The sequence below is a fragment of the Trachypithecus francoisi genome, unplaced genomic scaffold, assembly GCF_009764315.1.
Source record: "Trachypithecus francoisi isolate TF-2019V2 unplaced genomic scaffold, Tfra_2.0 Lachesis_group3, whole genome shotgun sequence".
NCBI classification, from domain to species: Eukaryota; Metazoa; Chordata; class Mammalia; order Primates; family Cercopithecidae; genus Trachypithecus; species Trachypithecus francoisi.
The window spans coordinates 144749568-144766120 of record NW_022681468.1 but is presented as its reverse complement, the minus strand read 5'-3'; positions in this window follow the sequence as shown (position 1 = coordinate 144766120).

The window sequence follows — 16553 nt, the reverse complement described above, 5'->3', positions numbered from 1 at the left end:
ATTGTGCCACTGCAATCCAGCCTGGGCAACAGAGTGAAACTCTATCTCAAATAATAATAATAATAATAATAAATGATTTTATTTTTGTTTTTATCAAGATGGAGTCTCACTATGTTGCCCAGGCTGGTCTCGAACTCCTAAGTTCAAGCAATCCACTCACCTGAGCCTCCCAAGGTGCTGGGATTACAGGCGTGAGCCACTGCGCCCGGCCCACTGAAGGTTTTAAATAGAGGAATGACACGGTCATTTTTGCCCTTTACGAATCCCTTTTTGGCTGTGGTGTGGAGAACGGCCGGGATCAGAGAGTTCAGTTGAGACCTAAAGTCAGTGGTGTCTCTGGAGGGGCCAGCACAGATTTGAGAGTTTAAGGAGACTTGATTCAGGGGTGCAGGGAGTGACTGGATGCCAAGAGTGAGGGAGACAGAGGTGGCTGGGAGGACGCCAGGCTTCTAGACCTGGCAGGTTTCCCACTGTGGCCCCTAGGGTGGTGTACACGCCCACATTGTCATCCTTACCTCAGGGCATTGTTGATTGATTGTCTCTTTATGGGACTCGCCCCAGCAAGTGGGCCAGGGAGGGAAGGCCAGGGGGGGCCCTGTTCACCTTTGCAGCTCTCATGCCCAGCACATGAGGGTAACTGCTCAGTTACTCTGAGCATAGTAACTGCTCAGTTAGTGTTTAGTGGATGAAATTCTGGTTGGAATTTGTGTATACAGCTTTGTTTTCAGAAGGGTGAGAGATAAATTACTGTTTAGTAAATGCAATGTCTTAGACATAGTGCACCCAAAAGAAAAAAATCATTTCAGGGCCAGGTGTAGTGGCTCATACCTGTAATCCCAGCAATTTCGGAGGCCAAGGCAGGAGTATTGCTTGAAGCCAGGAGTTTGAGAGTATCCTGGGTGTGGGGAAAAGAAAGAGAGATCAGACTGTTACTATGTCTATATAGAAAGAAGTAGACATAAGAGACTCCATTTTGTTCTGTATTTGCGATGCTGTTAATCTGTGAGCCTATCCCCAACCCTGTCCTTGCAAGAGACACGTGCTGTGGTGACTCAAGGTTTAACGGATTTTGGGCTGTGCAGGGTGTGCTTTGTTAAACAAGTGCCTGAAGGCAGTATGCTTGTGAAGAGTCATCACCATTCTCTTAATCTCAAGTACCCAGGGACACGTACACTGCGGAAGGTGGCAGGGACCTCTGCCTAGGAAAGCTAGGTATTGTCCAAGGTTTCTCCCCATGTGATAGTCTGAAATATGGCCTCGTGGGAAGGGAAAGACCTGATCGTCCCCCAGCCTGACACCCGTGAAGGGTCTGTGCTGAGGAGGACCAGTACAAGAGGAAAGAAGGCCTCTTGGCAGTTGAGATAGAGAAAAGCATCTGTCTCCTGCCCGTCCCTGGGCAATGGAACATCCTGGAGATGTGGAGAGGAGGGCTGGGAGTGACCTGGAGAAACAACTGTTAAGGAGGGGGCAGAGAATCGAGTGGCCAGGGAACTCGGGGACACACCGGGAGGGCCACCTCAGGCCCGGAGGTCCTGTTGCCTCTTCCCCTGTGCCGTTACCCAGCAGGGTGACCAGGGCCCTGGGAGAGGGGCCAGCACTTTATGAACAACCCAGTGCCTTGGGGTTTTGTTTCTGCTGGGTTCTGGCTCACCTTCCTCTTGTGGTCAGAAGAATGCAAAATCCTGTGGTTTCCCCGCTGCGTCGTCGCACGGCCTGCCGCCAGCCTGCCGCACTTGCCCTCAGCTCCATCACTGAACTTCTTTCATTTTTGCAGACGAACCTTGTCACCCTCCTCATAACCCCGGTTTCCCCTGCCTCCGCCCCACCCCCAGATCGGTCTTGCCACCCTGCAAGTGAGCCAGGCTCTTCCCAGCTGTGCTCTGAGTGGGCTCAAGGGTGTTTCCTGGGCATGATACCACCTCTCCCTCCCACTGCCTCCCTGCTCCTGCTTCCCTTCCCTCTGGTCTGGCTGAGAAAAAGGCCCAGAGCTGGCAGAGCAGGTGGAAAGCCCAAGGATGGCTGTCCCAGCTGCTGCACATTCAGGTTCTGGGAGCTGTGGCACAGGTGCAGCAGTGTGTTGCTAAATGGATAACAACAGGCTCTGGGGGAAAGCAGTGCAGCATTAGCTGATTTCTATGACACAAATACTCCCACCACGGACAATTTCAGGCAACCACCATGATGTTACTGAAGGCAGAACGGGAAGAGGTGTGCAGTAGCACCTGCCATACGATATTTCCACTCTACAGACCCAATGGACAGGAGTAGCCTCAGGAATATCTATAATTGCAAAACGGACTACAAGAATTAGGAAGTGATACGTTTTGAGTATTTATTGCTTTTTAAATCATTTATTTTCAGTCAGGCATGGTGGTTCATGCCTGTAATCCCAGTACTTTGGGAGGCTGAGGCGGGAGGATCACCTGAGCTCAAGAGTTCAAGACTAGCCTGGGCAACATGGTGAAATCCTGTCTCTACTAAAAATAAAAAATTTAGATGGGTGTGTGGCATGCACCTGTAATCTCAGCTACTTGGGAGGCTGAGGTTGGAGGATCACTTGGACCCGGGCGGTGGAGGTTGCAGTGAACCAAGATTGCACCACTGCACTTCAGCTGGGGTGACAGAGCAAGACTCTGTCTCAAAAACAAAAACAAAAACAAAACCTTATTTTCTCATAAGTTGTTATAATATAATTTAATTTTTAAAATGATGACAATTTAACAACTGCTCTACAAAATTTCTGAGAATTCCACAATTAGCACTTGCAAGCAGTATAAACTGGGTCCAGCAAACCACTAGCGCCGGGAAGAAAGGAAGAGGCTTTGAAGCCCAGACTCCAAGAGACACGTTCACAGGGCTGCATCCTCTCCCTGCACCCATCTTCCACCCTCCCTCTGTCTGGACACCGTCAGTCTGGGCATCAGGTTGTGGGCAGCAGGTCTCAGAATCCCTGTGTGGGTCAACCCCAGTGGGAGCAGAGCCTGGCCCCAGGCAGCCCCTCCCACTCAGCAGACTGGCTCTTTCCTAGCCTGGACCTGGGGACCTGGTGCCGGCCCAGAACCCAGCCCTCCGGAAACCTACCCTGGCAGGCCTAGAGCAAGGAAGTTTCATGGTGCAATGTCCTTCCCCTTGAAGGTGTGAAGCCGTGAGGGCTGGAATTTCCACATTGCTCAGACAGTGGGCTTACTCAATCATCCCAGGTAAAGAGAACAAGCGGCCACGGCCTATTTCTAGGCATCTTTATTCCCCTGGGCTGCAAGGGGCCTGCACTGGGTCTGAACAGAGGTGAAACAGAGGAAAGCTTTGGGGATGCAATTCAACCGGGAGCCATTTCTGAACAGTGAGAATGAACAGCAGTGATGACGTCATTCACCACATTCCACATGTGCTCCTCTTTGCACTTGGCCTTGGAGGCATCAGGGTGGTGATTCATAGCGGTAAAAACCCTGCCCCGGCTACCCCAGGAAATGAGTGGAATCTGTGGCTTGATGTTACTGTGCTCTTGCTGATGAACCACTCACGATGTCCACGTAGTGGTTCCTGCCAGGCGCTTGTGAAAGCTGGAGAAAAGGGGTCGCCTTCCTAGCATGCCCACAGTGTGCCTCGGCCCCCTGTTCATGGCCGTGGGCCGCAGATGCCTTTCCTTGCTCTCAAGCGCACAGCCCAGCCCAGCCCGAGCCCCCTCTTGGAGGAGCCTCCTCTACACCTAGGGCTCTCCCCGGGGGTCTTCCTTCGAGCGTGGGGTTTATGTGCACTGGGTTCTAAGCTCAAGAAGGTTAAGACCTTTCCTTCATTCATGCATGCATTCAGCAAGCAGGGCGGGGGTGCTGGGAGGATGCAGGAGGACGGAAGTTTCAAGCAGTCACAAAATATAACGAATGAAAACAAAACCAAGAAGAGGACTAAGGGAAGGGAGGTGGAAAAACACCAAACCCCTGTTCTACCCTCTTCTGAGACCCTGCGCTGGCGGGTGCCCTTGTAAACAGTGAAACAGCCATCCCAGGGCCTACGAGGTAGGGCTGCTTTCTTTATCGGCCGGTAGGTTACTTCTCAGAGAACGTTTCCATGGATTCTACTGGGTCCTCATCTGTTTCTGGGCAACCTCACCCCAGCTTCCTGCCTTGTGATAAAGAGCTTTTTATTTCTTTCTTTATTTTTTATTTTTTTATTATTATTATTTTTTGAAACGGAGTCTCGCTCTGTCGCCCAGGCTGGAGTGCAGTGGCCGCATCTCAGCTCACTGCAAGCTCCGCCTCCCGGGGTTACACCATTCTCCTGCCTCAGCCTCCAGAGTAGCTGGGACTACAGGCGCCCGCCACCTCGCCCGGCTAGTCTTTTGTATTTTTAGTAGAGACGGGGTTTCACCGTGTTAGCCAGGATGGTCTCGATCTCCTGACCTCGTGATCCGCCTCGGCCTCCGAAAGTGCTGGGATTACAGGCTTGAGCCACGGCGCCCGGCTTATTTCTTTATTTTGGACACTTTCCCCTAAAATATTAATATGTTGCTCTCACCAAGAGGCCAGCTCTAGCTATATACCATCTGTTTACAGTGGTTGTAAGTTCAGTATCTCTTTAGCATCCCTTACAAAATATTTTGGAAGGCTTAGTTTAAATCCAGGCACAGCCTGTGGAAGGCTCAGACGCAAGGCTAGGGCGTCATCTCCTGGTCGATTTTGAATATGACAAAATTGAACTTGGATTGAGCCTCGTGTTTATAGAGGTGAAAATCAGCTGATTTAAGAGTTATAGGTGGAAAGGTGTGAGCAGAAACACATGTAACTGATAAAGCACTTTTGTCAGAATCTATAAAGAACTCTTACAATTTAATATAAAAAATCTTAGCGATTGGGCTGTTAAAAAATCAGTAGAAAAATAAGCAAGAGGCTTAAAGGGGCAATTTCTAAAAGAGGATATCAAATGCACAATAAATTTGTGAAAGATGTTCAACTTTTTATTCTTCGAGACTGCTGGTGGAGGAGAAGACGGAGGAAAGCCCAGGAAGCCTGTAGGTTCTGTCAAGAATCATTCAGGTAATTCAGATATTACCCACTAGAGGGCGTGCCACCCACTTTAGTTGTTTTAAATTTGCCCTAGGGAAATGCGCAAAATAAAACTGCAACGAGATGCACTGCACTGCAGCCTGCCAAGTTGGCAAAAATGGGGGGTAGCGGGTACTCTCATACACTGCTGGAGAAAGTGTAAATTGGTATAACTTTGAAAAATTGTTTGGCATTCTCTAGAAAAAAGTTAAAGCATAGGGGTATTCTGTGTCATAGCAACTTCACTCCTTGTTATATGTCCAACAAAAATGTGAGTACATGGACACTAAGAAGCATACAAGATTGCTTATAACAGCATTATTGGCAGGGAATAGCAAGAACTGGAAACAATTCAAATGCCCACGAAGAATAGACTGGAAAAATAAATGGTAGTATATTGACGCAATGGAATATCTAACGGAAAAACAGACAAACAAGCCAACAGAACCTGCAGCTACAAATGGCAACAATATGGATGGATGGATTTTATGAACATGATGTTGAGTAAACGAAGCCAGGTATAAAATAATCATAGTCATATATAAAGGCCAAAGCAGGAAAAACATTTTATACTGCTAGATGTCAGGATAATGGTACATTTAGGCCCGGAGAATGAAGGCAGAGATTGGGAATATATTTAAAATAAATTTTAAAAATACATTTAACACTGCAATTATAAAGTTTTAAAAAGTTACAGATGGAATGGTAGAGTGGGATTTCTAACCAATAGAATTAGGCAAGAGTGAGGGACAAAATCGAAAACTTGGGAAAGAAGAAAGGCAGGTGTAGGCTGCAAAAAACAAAACCAAAACAAACCCCAAAACACCTCCAGGTAATTCAGATTCTCCTCACTATAGGGCGTGCCTCCCTCTCCTCACCCCGAGTGTTCTTGCCCTACGCAAACATTTGCTTCGATGTGGTTTTTTCTCCCTTGAATTATTAGGTTAGTACAAAAGTACTTGGGTTTTTGCAATTACTTTTAATTAATATATCCATGGGAAGAATTTTCATAAGAGGAATAATTTGGCCAAAGGATATAACTATTTTAATGCCCTGTTTTTTGAATGTTGCTAGATTGTTCTCCAGAAAGACTGCACAAATGAATAGCCACCCAACAAAGCGTCAAAATGTGTTCCTAAGTCATTCAATGGTAGACTTTTAAAATGGTAGGTTTTTTTTTATTTTATTTTATTTTTTGAGATGGAGTCTCGCTCTGTTGCCCAGGCTGGAGTGTAGTGGCCAGATCTCAGCTCACTGCAAGCTCCGCCTCCCAGGTTCCCGCCATTCTCCTGGCTCAGCCTCCCGAGTAGCTGGGACTACAGGCGCCCGCCACCTCACCCAGCTAGTTTTTTGTATTTTTTAGTAGAGCCGGGGTTTCACTGTGTTCGCCAGGATGGTCTCGATCTCCTGACCTCGGAATCCACCCGTCTCGGCCTCCCAAAGTGCTGGGATTACAGGCTTGAGCCACCGCGCCCAGCCCAAAATGGTAGGTTTTAAAGAGCTTGTTGATTGAACGTTTGCAAAACAGTAGTACCAAAGTGGATTAATTTACATTTCTTTAGTTATTAGTGAAACAAAATATTTTCCTTTAAAATGCTTAACAATGATTTCCTCTTATACACACTGCCTGTCAAGGTGGCCTTTGCCTATTCAGACAACTAGGTTGGTGCAAAAGTAACTGCAGTCTTTGCCATTACTGTTAATTTACATAATTACTACTAATGCCAAAACCACAACTACTTTTGCACCAGCCGAATATGTTCTCTTTATGTATCTATATTTGATCTCTACATATTTATTAGTAAATTTTTTTATCTGTCAAGGTTGTCACAGTTTCTCCCATTCTAATGGTTACTTCTTCTTTTTTTTTTTTTTCTTTTTTTGAGCTGGAGTCTCGCTCTGTTGCCCAGGCCTTGAGAGCAGTGGCACAATCTCAGCTCATGGCAACCTCCAGCTCCTGGGTTCAAGTGATTCTCGTGCCTCAGTCTAAAGACTAGCTGGGACTACAGGCGCCTGCCACCAAGCCCCGCTAATTTTTGTATTTTTAGTAGAAATGGGATTTCACCATGTTGGCCATGCTAGTGGTCTCGAACTTTTGACCTCAAATGATCCACCCACCTCAGCCTCCTAAAGTGCTGAGATTACAGGCATGAGCTACCACACCCGGCCTCTTTTTAAATCTTAATTTTTATTATTTTCTTTTGAAATATACTTGAATGTTCTTGTGGTTACGCTTTTCCATTTTTAACTCTAACTTTTTTCTATTACCCATAGTATTATACATATTTCTTCCCAAGTTGTGATAAATTTATTTTCTTCTAAAGAATGTTTTCCAGACTGATTTTCTCTTATTTCTTTGGGTCTGAAAACTTTTCTGAAGGAGTTCCATGGTCAAATAAATTGGGAAAATATTTAGACAAAAATAAATCCCTTCCTGTATTTACAGTAATTATAAAACCTTAACGATGGTAATTGGTTCATTGAAGAAAATATTTATTGAGCACCTACTCTGAGGCGCTCTAGGGGCTTGTACAGCTGTGAACAAAAGAGACAAATGCATGTGGTCTATTTCCAAGACAGGGATATCATATACAGATTTTTTCCAGTGTATTTGAGCAAAACTTTTTAATTTTTATTTATTTATATATTTTTAGAGACAGATACTCACTCTATCACCCAGGCTGTAGTGCAGTGGTGCAGTTATAGCTCACTGTACCCTCGACCTCCTGGACTCAAGTGATCCTCCCGCCTCAGTCTCCCGGGTAGCTAGGACTACAGGCATGGCAGGCTAAGTTTTAAAAACGTTGTAGAGATGGGATCTCACTGTGTTGCCTAGGCTGGTCTCCAAATCCTGGCCTCAAGTGATCCTCCCTCCGTGGCCTCCTAAAGTGCTCAGAGTAGAGTTGAGAGCCACTGTACCTGGCTGCTCCAAAACGCATTTTTTATGCCTCCCCTACTTAGTCTTTTACAGTGTTCCACAGAATATCAGAATCTAGAATTTGTTCCAGCATGAAGTGAAAGAATATGAATCAACTTCCATTTTTCCTCATCAATTCATCCATATTTTTAGCAGAATTTATAAAATATGATTCCTCTTTGGTTTTGCTGTCTTCTGTTCATTGAATAGAACTTTTTCTATAATTTGGGAATTTCTGGCATATTTATTTTGTTTCATTGGTTTATAAAGAATAACTGTATCCAAAATGAACAAAACTCAATTTCTTCGCCCTCAATTGTTGCTAACATTAAGTGGTACCTGAGGCTTCAGCTTCCCCAGGTACCTGCCAGCTAGAGGCATAAGCATGACAGCAGAGGGTGCAAAGTTACTGGAAACACTGAGCCTCCACAGACCCATCTGGCCACCAGGACGGCTAGCCCTTCCTGGGGGAGGAATACTTGGGAGATGGGGAGGGTTAGCCATGGAGGGAAAACCTGTAGTTATTGAGTACTTGTCGTGTGCTGGTCACATTGTATTAATATATTCCTCAGAAACCCACTGTGCGAATGTGGGAACTGAGGTAGCTTGTCTAAGCTGGCCCAGACGCTGATCCACATCAAGCCCAGTCACAGCTGCTGCTCCTGCCCTGTACTCCCAGTTGACATCCACCACCACCACCATCACCATCACCACCACCACTACCATCATCATCACCATCACCACCACCACCAGTGCCACCATCACCACCACCACTGCCACCATCACCACCATCACCACCACCATCATCACCACCACCACCACCATCATCACCACCACCACACCATCATCATCACCAGCACCACCACCACCAGTGCCACCATCACCACCACCATTGCCACCATCACCACCATCACCACCACCATCATCACCACCACACCATCACTGTCATCACCACCACCACCACCATCATCACCACCACCTCACCATCACCATCACCACCACCACACCGTCACCATCACCACCACCACCACCACCACCACAGCCACCAAAACCACTACCACACCAATACCACCACCACCACCATCACCATCACCACCACTACCATCACTACCACCACCACACCATCACCACCACCACCACACCATCATCATCACCAGCACCACCACCACCAGTGCCACCATCACCACCACCATTGCCACCATCACCACCACCACCACCATCATCACCACCACCACACCATCACCATCACCACCACCACACCATCACCATCACCACCACCACCACCACCATCACCACCATACCACCACCACCACACCACCACCACCATCATCACCACCACCACACCATCACCACCACCACTACCATCATCATCACCATCACCACCATCACCACCAGTGCCACCATCACCACCACCACTGCCACCATCACCACCATCACCACCACCATCATCACCACCACCACCACCACCATCATCACCACCACCACACCATCATCATCACCAGCACCACCACCACCAGTGCCACCATCACCACCACCATTGCCACCATCACCACCACCATCATCACCACCACACCATCACTGTCATCACCACCACCACCACCATCATCACCACCACCACACCATCACCATCACCACCACCACACCATCACCATCACCACCACCACCACCACCATCATCACCACCATACCACCACCACCACACCACCACCACCATCATCACCACCACCACACCATCACCACCACCACTACCATCATCATCACCATCACCACCACCACCAGTGCCACCATCACCACCACCACTACCATCATCATCACCATCACCACCACCACTGCCATCATCATCACCATCACCACCACCACACCATCGCCATCATCACCACTACCACCACCACCACGGCCACCAAAACCACTACCACACCAATACCACCTCCACCACCATCACCATCACTACCATCACCATCACCACCACTACCATCATCATCACCACCACTACCATTACTACCACCACCACCACACCATCATCACCACCATTACCATCACACCATCACCACCACACCATCACCATCATCACTGCCACCACTACAACTACCATCACCAACACTACCACAACACCACCACTATCATCACCATCACCACATCATCACACCATCACCACCACACCATCACCATCATCACCACCACCACCACTACCATCACCATCACCACCACACCATCACCATCATCACTGCCACCACCATTACCATCACCACCACCACTACCATCACCACCACCACCACACCAACACCAACACCATCATCACCAGCACCAACACCATCATCACCAGCACCACCACTGCCACCATCACCACCACCACTACCACCACACCATCACCATCATCACCACCACTACTACCATGGCCATGATCACCACCACTATACCACCACCACCATCATCACCATCACCACCACCACCACCACACCATGACCATCACACCATGACCATCACCACACCATCATCACCACACCATCACCATCATTACCACCACCACCACCACTGCCACCGTCACCACCATCACCACCACCATCATCATCACCACCACCACACCATCACCATCATCACCACCACCACCACTGCCACTGTCACCACCATCACCACCACCATCATCATCACCACCACACCATCACCATCATCACCACCACCACCACCACCACAGCCACCAAAACCACTACCACACCAATACCACCACCACCACCATCACCATCACCACCACTACCATCACTACCACCACCACACCATCACCACCACCACCACATTATCACCACCACCATCACCACCACTACCATCACCGTCATCACCACCATACCACCACCACCACAACACCACCACCATCATCACCACCAGCCCCACACCATCACCACCACCACTACCATCATCATCACCATCACCACCACCACCAGTGCCACCATCACCACCACCACTACCATCATCACCACCATCACCACCGCCACTACCATCATCATCACCATCACCACCACCACTGCCATCATCATCACCATCACCACCACACCATCGCCATCATCACCACCACCACCACGGCTGCCAAAACCACTACCACACCAATACCACCTCCACCACCATCACCATCACCACCATCACCATCACCACCACCACCATAACCACCACCACTACCATCATCATCACCACCACTACCATTACTACCACCACCACCACACCATCATCACCACCATCACCACCACCACACCATCACCACCATCACCACCACACCATCACCATCATCACTACCACCACCACAACTACCATCACCAACACCACCACACCACCACCACTATCATCACCATCACCACATCATCACGCCATCACCACCACACCGTCACCATCACCACCACCACCACTACCATCACCATCACCACCACACCATCACCATCATCACTGCCACCACCATTACCATCACCACCACCACTACCATCACCACCACCACCACACCAACACCAACACCATCATCACCAGCACCACCACCACCATCACCACCACCACTGCCACCATCACCCTCACCACTACCACCACACCATCACCATCATCACCACCACTACTACCATGGCCATGATCACCACCACTACACCACCACCACCATCATCACTATCACCACCACCACCACACCATCACCATCACCACACCATCACCATCACCACACCATCACCATCATTACCACCACCACCATCACCACCACCACCACCACCACAGCATTACCACCATCACCACCACCACCACCACAGCTACCATCACTATCATACCAACACCACCATCACCACCACGACCATCACTACCACCATCACCACCACCACCACCACCACCATACCATCATCACCACCATCACCATCACCACCACCACCATCAGCATCACCACCACCACCATAACCACCACTGTCACCATCACCACCACTACCATCACCACCACCACTACCATCACCATCACCAAACTCCTGACCTCAAGTGATGCACCTGCCTCAAACTCCTGACCTCAAGTGATCCACCCACCTCGGCCTCCCAAAGTGCTGGGATTACAGACATAAGCCACCGTGCCCGGCCCTTTTCTGTGATTCTTTTTCTTGTTAGTTGCTTTTGCTATTTCTGATTAGCAGGAAAGCAAAGGTCCTGCTTCCCCAAATATAGGGATATAGGAATTTACAAGCATGCCCATAAAAGTACCAAGTGTGACCTTTGTGCTACAGTTCTTCCTTCTCAGGTTCTCTTTCTGGCAGCTGTGAAAATGGCCACGGTGGCAACAGTGGAGGCAGATGGCTGCCCGGCAACTCAAATAGCTTGTACTTGATGAAAATAGTCTCACTCCTTCTGCTACTGCTTCCCTAGGAGCCCTTGCCAGGAAGGTGTGAGCCTCCCCAGGCTGAACATGGGGCATGAAAAGAAAGGACTGGGCTCTGGAGGGCTCCAGCATTTAAGGAGCAGGAGGAGGTCGGAGAGCCAGAGGAAGTGGTGAGAGAGGTAAGAGGAGAGCCAGGAGAGTGCAGGCGTGGAAGCAAGGAGGTGTCTCCAGGGCACCCTGGTCACAGGGTCAGAATGGGCAGGGCCGGAGAGAACTCAGCTGCACAGGAGCCAGAGACAGCTCTGCAAGTCCTCCCTCGGGAGAGGCTGAGATAGGTTCTGGAGTGAACAGGGCAAAGCCGCTAGCAGGAGGTGTGTGTGTGTGGCATGTTCCTTTGTGTGTGGCTGGGGCGGAGGAGAGGCTTGGGGATGTAAACTCTGGAAGAAGACATCCAAGAGGCTAATACAAGTGGTTACTTTATTAGGGGACAGACAGTGAGGACAATGGGAGCAGGAGGATGAGCTATTCACTGTCTTTTTAGATTGCTTTGATTTTTGGACTGTATGAAGGTTTACGTGTTGAAAATAAAGAAAAATATTTAAATCTAGTAACTTACAGGGCTGAAACATGTCCAGTGGCTATGTCACTTGGAATAGCATTGGTGACCTCACAGGAGAAATTTTGGTCAAGTGGAGACAATGAAATCCAAAGTATATTAATCGATGGGTCGGGCACGGTGGTTCATGCCTATAATCCCAGCACTTTGGGAGGCCAAGGTGGGCGGATCACCTGAGGTTGGGAGTTCAAGACCATCCTGACCAACATGAAGAAACCCCGTCTCTGCTAAAAAATACAAAATTAGCCAGGTGTGGTGGTGCATGCCTATAATCCCAACTACTCGGGAGGCCGAGGCAGGAGAATCCCTAGAACCCGGGAGGTGGAGGTTGCAGTGAGTCAAGGTGGCGCCGTTGCACTCCAACCTGGGCAACAAGAGCGAAGCTCCATCTCAAAAACAACGAATAAATAAAATAGATCAATAGGTGTGATTGATAATATTAGATGTCTCGATTGGATTGAGGGATGCCTAGATGGTTGGTAACATGATTTCTGGGTATGTCTCTGAGGGTGTTGCCAAAGGAGACTGACATTTGAGTCAGTGGACTAGAAGAGGCAGACCAACCCTTAGTGGGAGTAGGCACCATCCAGTTGACTACCAGTACAGCGAGAACCAAGAAGGCAGAAGAAGGAGGGATGGGCTGGCTTGCTGAGTCTTCTGGCTTCCATCTTTCTCCTGTGGTTCCTCCTGCCCTTGGACATCAGACTCCAGGTTCTTTGGCCTTTGGACTCAGGGACTTGCACTAGTGGCCTGCCTGGGTCTCCTAGGCCTTTGGCCACAGACTGAAGGCTGCACTGTCTACTTCCCTACTTTTGAGGCTTTTGGACTAGGACTGAGCCACTACCGGCTCCTCTCTTCCCCCTGCTCCAGCCATGTGATGTGCCTGCTCCCGCTTAGCCTTCCACCAGGATTGGAAGCTCCCTGAGGCCTCTCCAGAAGCAGATGCAGAACCTGTACAACCTGCAGAACCATGAGCCAATTAAACCTCTTTTCTTGGCCAGGTGTGGTTGCTCACACCTATAATCCCAGCACTTTGGAAGGTCGAGGTGGGCAGATCACCTGAGGTCAGCCTGGCCAACATAGTGAAAACCCATCTCTACTAAAAATACAAAAAAAAAAAAAAAAAAAGTTAGCCAGCATGGTAGCAGGTGCCTGTAATCCCAGCTACTTGAGAGGCTGAGCCAGGAGAATCACTTGAACCCGGGAGGTGGAAGTTACAGTGAGCCAAGATCACGCCATGCACTCTAGCCTGGGCGACAACAGTGAGACTCCATCTCAAAAAAACAAACAAACAAACAAAAAAACTACTTTCTTTACAAATCACCCAGTCTCAGGTATTTCTTTATAGCAACATGAGATTGGACTCATAGAATGGACGAAAGGGATTTTGCCTGTGAGAGGAGGAATGGAAGCAGGGCAGTGCCGGAGGTAGACTAAAGGTCAGGGTGGCCTAGTTTGTTGTTCCTCCAGCTTGGGAGAGATCAGAAGACGGAAGGTTGGAAATGGAGGACGATGGAACACAGAGGGGTGGAACTGAGAGCCCAAGCAGCCCACTGAGCCCTGCTGGGGCTGGGCATAGGGTGGCCCGAGGCCTGGATAGGTGTGGAGTCACAGGGACAGCCCAGGATTTTTGTATTTTGGGATATTTGTGCTTTGCGGAGGGTTGTGCAGATAGCTTCTGAGGCCCCTGCCCCTGTTTTTCTGTGATTCTAGAGCAGTGCTGTTCAACAGAACTTTCTCAATGATGTTAATGTGCTAAACTATGCTGTGCAATATGGCAGCCACTAATCACATGTGACTATCGGCTGCTTGAAATGTGGCTGGGGTGACTCAGGAACTGAATTTCTAAACTTATTGAATTTTTTTTTTTTTTTTTTTCCTGAGATGGAGGCTCGCTCTGTCGCCCAGGCTGGAGGGCAGTGGCCAGATCTCAGCTCACTGCAAGCTCCACCTCCCGGGTTCCCGCCATTCTCCTGCCTCAGCCTCCCATGTAGCTGGGACCTTGCCCGGCTAGTTTTTTGTATTTTTTAGTAGAGACGGGGTTTCACCGTGTTAGCCAGGATGGTCTCGATCTCCTGACGTCGTGATCCGCCTGTCTCGGCCTCCCAAAGTGCTGGGATTACAGGCTTGAACCACCCTGCTGAATGTTTTTAACTCTTGTTTTAAATTGAGATATAACTGACATATCATGCTCTGCACATATTTAAAGGGTACAGTTTGGTAAGTTTTGGGACATGAGTGCACCCCTGTGAAACCATCATCACAATCAGGACAGTGAACGCATGTAGGACCCACACGAGTTTCCTCCTGCATCTTTGTAATCCCTCCCTCCTGCCCTTCCCTGCTCCCACTCATCCCCAGACAACTACTGACCTGCTTTGCATCACGATAGGTTGCAATTTTTAGAATTTTACTTTTGCCCCGTCTTACGATGCTGAGCATTTTTAAGAATTGTATATAAGTGGAATCCTACGGTATTTACTTTTTTGTCTGTCCCTTTTGCTCAGCATAATTATTTTGAGATTCATCCGTGTCGTTGTGTTTATCAATAATTAATTCCTTCTTATCACCCAGCAGTATTCCATTATATGGATATGCTATGATTTGTTTTTCTCTTTGTCTGTGGATAAATATTTTTTCCCCAGTTTTTAGCCATTGTGAATAAAGCTGCTATGAACATCATTATATGAGTCTTTGGACATATGCTTTAATTTTTCTTGGGTAAATACCGAAGAATAGAATGGCTAGATCATATAGTAGAATTTAACTTTGATTAATTTTTTTTTTTTTTTTTTTTTTGAGACGGAGTCTCGCTCTGTTGCCCAGGCTGGAGTGCAGTGGCCGGATCTCGGCTCACTGCAAGCTCGGCCTCCCAGGTTTACGCCATTCTCCTGCCTCAGCCTCCTGAGTAGCTGGGACTACAGGCGCCCGCCACCTCGCCCGGCTAGTTTTTTGTATTTTTTAGTAGAGACGGGGTTTCACCGTGTTCGCCACGATGGTCTTGATCTCCTGACCTCGTGATCCGCCCGTCTCGGCCTCCCAAAGTGCTGGGATTACAGGCTTGAGCCACCGCGCCCGGCCGACTTTGATTAATTTTAACTAACGTTTAAATGGCCAAATGTGGCTAGTGACTACCATATTGGACAGCACAGCTGTGGAGTATATTCCTTAATCCAGTGATTCTGTAACAGGGAAAGACTTCCCCTCCTTCTCTAAAATTTGAATTTACTTGCTCATCATTCACTCAGCAAAGATTTATTGAGACTTACTTTGTCGTATGTTCATTGTGGCACTATTCACAATAGCAAAGACTTGGAATCAACCCAAACGTCCATCAGTGACAGACTGGATTAAGAAAATGTGGCACATATACACCATGGAATACTATGCAGCCATAAAAAAAGGATGAGTTTGTGTCCTTTGTAGGGACATGGATGCAGCTGGAAATCATCATTCTCAGCAAACTATCGCAAGAACAGAAAATCAAACACTGCATGTTCTCACTCATAGGTGGGAACTGAACAATGAGATCACGTGGACTCGGGAAGGGGAACATCACACACTGGGGCCTATTATGGGGAGGGGGAGCGAGGAGGGATGGCATTGGGAGTTATACCTGATGTAAATGACGAGTTGATGGGTGCTGACGAGTTGATGGGTG